Source organism: Cebus imitator, unplaced genomic scaffold (assembly GCF_001604975.1).
Source record: "Cebus imitator isolate Cc_AM_T3 unplaced genomic scaffold, Cebus_imitator-1.0 Scaffold819, whole genome shotgun sequence".
NCBI classification, from domain to species: domain Eukaryota; kingdom Metazoa; phylum Chordata; class Mammalia; order Primates; family Cebidae; genus Cebus; species Cebus imitator.
This window is the reverse complement of record NW_016108134.1, coordinates 324,351-328,674: the sequence shown is the minus strand read 5'-3', so window position 1 is coordinate 328,674 and position 4,324 is coordinate 324,351. Positions and strand designations below refer to the sequence as shown.

At 45.8% G+C, this 4,324-nt stretch overlaps 1 non-coding gene across 1 annotated transcript; it reads right to left on the bottom strand.

The window, feature by feature from the left end:
* Positions 1-3,632: 3,632 nt before the first annotated feature.
* Positions 3,633-3,739, bottom strand: LOC119469765. Its single transcript, XR_005198609.1, has one exon. It is a non-coding gene; the product is annotated as a U6 spliceosomal RNA (small nuclear RNA).
* Positions 3,740-4,324: the final 585 nt, after the last annotated feature.

Here is a 4,324-nt window from a genome sequence, read left to right as displayed (position 1 = left end):
TTAAGAATTTACTTTTTGATTAATATACTATGATTATATACATTTGTGAATAGATATTTTAAAATTTTCTGGGATACCAATTTTTTTCTTTTTTTGAGTAAAGTTTCTGCTTTGTCATTCAGGCTGAAGTGCAGTGGTGTGATCTCGGCTCACTGCAACCTCAGCCTCCTGAGTAGCTGGGACCCTAGGTACAAGCCGCCATGCCCGTCTAATTTTTATATTTGTTGTAGAGACTGGGTCTCACCGTATTTCCCGGGCCAGTTTCAAACTCCTGGGCTCAAGTGATCCTCCCCCCTCAACCTCCCGCTGTGCTGGGATTACAAGTGTGAGCCTGCCATTCTCTTTCATTGGGGCATTAAGAACTTACCTTTTAATCAGTATGCTATAAATAAATATGTAGATATGTGTGTATATACATTATATGTAGATATGTTAACTAAAATAAACCAGACACAGAAAGACAAATTTTACATGCTCCCAGTCATTTGTGGGTGCTAAAAATTACAGCAATTGACCTCATGGAAATAGAGAGTAGAATGATGGTTACCAGAGGCTGGGGAGGGTGGTGGGCTGGAGGGGGTGCACAGGGATAGTTAACGGGTACAAAAATACAGTTAGAACGAGTAAGATGTAGTACTTGGTAGTACAACAGAGTTACAATGGTAGACAATAATTTATTGTATATTTTTAAATAGCTAAAAGAGGCTGGAGTGGTGGCTTATGCCTGTAATCCCAGCACTTTGGGAGGCTGAGGCAGGAGGATCACCTGAGGTCAGGAGTTTGAGACCAGCCTGACATGGTGACACACTGTCTCTACTAAAAATACAAAAATTATCCAGGCTCGGGGGCGTGCACCTGCAGTCCTCGCTACTCAGGAGGCTGAGGCTGGAGAATCACTTGAACCTGGGGGAGGTGGGGCGGATGTTGCAGTGAGCCGAGATTGCACCACTGCACTGCAGCCCAGAGACAGAGCTACACTCCATCTCAAAAAAAAAAAAAAAAAAAAAAAAAAAAAAAAAAAAAAAAAAAAAAAGAAAAAGAAAGAAACAGGGCAAAGAGCGTAGCTGAATTGTTTGTAAAACAAAGAAAGCACAAGTGCGTAGGTGAGGGGTATTCCATTTACCCCGATGTGACTGTAACACATTGCATGACTGTACCAGAACGCTCATGTACCCCATAAATAGATACACCTGCTATGTACCCACAAAAATTAAAAGTAGAGCATTTTAAGGCCCCCAATCTTGGCCAGATATAGTGTACAAACCTGTAATTCCAGTGCTTTTTGAGGCCTGGATGGGAGAATCACTTGAGCGCGGGAGTTTGAGACCCACCGAGGCAACACAGCAAGATTCTCGTCTCTAATAATGAAAAGACAATTAGCCAGGCCTGGTGGGGCTTATGCCTATAGTCCCAGCTACTTGCGAGGCTGAGATGACAGAATCCCTTGAACCCAGGAGAGGTTGAGGCTGCGGTGAGCTGTGATTGCCCCACTGCACTCCAGCCTGGGGGACAGGGTGAGACCATGTCTCTTTAAAAAGCCAACCAATCCTGGCATGACCCAACGCTGCCTGCCACCTCTATTCTTTTCCTCTTGCTCATTTGCATCGGGCATCTGGGCTTCTTTTCTGCTCCTGTAAATGCCAAGCGGTTTCCCCCTTCAGGACCATTGCACACGCTCTTCCCTGCCCGAAATGGACTTCCCACACCTCCCGCCACAGCTGGAATCTTCTCCTGTTTCAGACCTCAGCTCACACACACCTCTGCGGAGAAATTCTCCCTCATCCTGTGAAGGGGCACATCCTCCTCTGCACTGCCTCGTCCTGCCTGGTTCTCTCAAAGCAGACATCACACTCAAAAATCAGCTTGTGATTTATTGAACTGCTTGTCTGCATGCTCCTCCCAAACTCACGCCGAATCAGAACAGAAGCACCCTATGGCAGGAGTCTCATCTTGTTCATTCTCAGAACCTAATCTAGTAATTGCACATAGTAGGCACACAATCAATGTTATTAGAATGAATAAGTATTAAGGGGCCGGTCAAGGTGGCTCATGCCTGTAATCTCAGCGCTTTAGGAGGCTGAAGCAGGTACAGGAATTTGAGACAAGCCTGGCCAACATGGTGAAACCCCATCTCTGCTAAAAATACAAAAATTAGTTGGGCATGGTGGCCGGTGCCTGTAATCTCAGCTACTTGGGAGGCTGAGGGAGGAGAATCTCTTGAACCTGGGAGGTGGAGGTTGCAGTGAGCCAAGATCATGCTACCGCACTCCAGCCTGGACAACAGAGTGAGACTCCATCTAAGTAAGTAAATAAAATAGGGAAGTAAAACCACATGTCCCCTGGGATCCTTTCCTCTCAGTCTTTCTATGAGTTAATTAAAGAGATTTGTTTTCTTATAAGCATACATCCAGAAAGGTACTCAAGGTAGGTTTTCCATGTTTTCTGGAATCTTGTAACTGCCCCAAATGACGTGGGAGTATTTGGAGGAGCAGCTCTTCCTTGCTTCCTTTATTTTTCTTTCACAGATGAAAGCTCTCCCTGCCAGCCAGGCTGAGTGCAGTGGTGCAGTCCTGGATCACTGCAACCTCAAACTCCTGGCCTCAAGTCATCGTCCACTTCCAACCTCTGGAGTAGCTGGGACAACAGGCACAGACCGCCATGCCCAGCTAATTTTTAAAATTCTTTTGTAGAGACAGGGTCTCACTATGTTGCCCGGGCTGGTCTCAAACTCCTGAACTCAAGCGATCCTTCTGCCTCAGGCTCCCAAAGTGCTGGGATTACAGGTGTGAGACATGGTGCCTGGCCCTTCATTGCTTTTTAATAACCTTAATTACCTTCTTTTGAATATCTTTAGAACTACAATGTTTTTGTCTTTTGAGGCTAGAGTTGAAGCTGATTTCCAAAAATAGTCATTTTGAGTCAAGTCTTTTGAATAAATTGAGTGGCCAGAGATGGTGACACCATTTTGGCTAAAACAGTTTCCGAGAGAGCACACTGTGAACTCTAAAGTGCGTGCCCGTCACGGGGCCACAGTCCACTACTCTTGCCACACTCAGAATTGCAAATGAAAATTATTTGTTTATTTATTTTTATTATTTTTTGTTTTAGTTGGAGTCTCACTCTGTCACACAGGCTGGAGTGCAGTGGCATGATCTCAGCTCGCTGCAACCTCCACCTCTGGGTTCAAGCAATTCTCCTGCCTCAGCCTCCCAAGTAGCTGGGACTACAGGCATGTACCACCACGCCTGGCTAATTTTTGTACTTTTTTTTTTTTGAGATGGACTCTTGCTCTGTCGCCCAGGCTGCAGTGCTGTGGCCCAATCTCAGCTCACTGCAACCTCTGCCTCCCCGATTCAAGCCATTCTCCCTGCCTCACCCTCCCAAGTAGCTGGATTACAGGCACCTCCCACCATACGTGGCTAATTGTATTTTTAGTACAGACAGGGTTTCACCATGTTGACAACTGGTCTAGAACACCTGACCTCAAGTGAACCACCCACCTCAGCCTCCCAAAGCGCTGAGATTGCAGGCTTGAGCCACTGTGTCTGGCCAATTTTTTCTAATATGAAAGGAATCACCAGGGTCTTCCCTTTCTTTTGATTCATTTATTTTCTTGGTTCTGATGTGTTTTTTAAAATATGGAATGCTTTATGAATTTGCGTGTCATCCTTTCACAGGGGCCATGCTCTTCTTCTCCATGTCATGCCAATTTTAGTACATGTGCTGCCCAAGTGAACACTGGTTCTGTTTATTTATTTGTTTGTTTGTTTATTTTTGAGACAGGGTTTCACTGTGTCTTCCAGGCTGGAATACAGTGACATGATCATGGCTCACTGCAACCTCTGTTTCCCAGGGCTCAAGCAATCCTCCTGCTTGGGCCTTTCAAAGTGTGGAGATTACAAGTGTGAGCCACTGTGCCCAGCCTACAATGTTTAACTGCTGACTTTGATGCCTAGTTTTGGCTGCACTAGACACTCCCACTACTTTTTTCTGTAAAAATTACTGGTTTGTTCAGCTCCTTCAAAAGATCTTTGGTGTTTTATACATCCTAATACGTGAGGCCAGGTGTGGTGGCTCATGCCTGTGATCTCAGCACTTTGGGAGGCTGAGGCAGGCAGATCACTTGAGGCCAGGAGTTTGAGACCAGCCTGGCCAACATGGAGGACGCTGTTTCTACTAAAAATGCAAAAAATTAGCCAAGCATGGTGGTGCACGCCTGTAATCCCAGCTACTCGGGAGGCTGAGGCAGGAGAATCATTTGAACAAAGGAGGTGGGGGTTACAACGAGCCGAGATCATCCCACTGCACTCCAGCCTGGGAGACA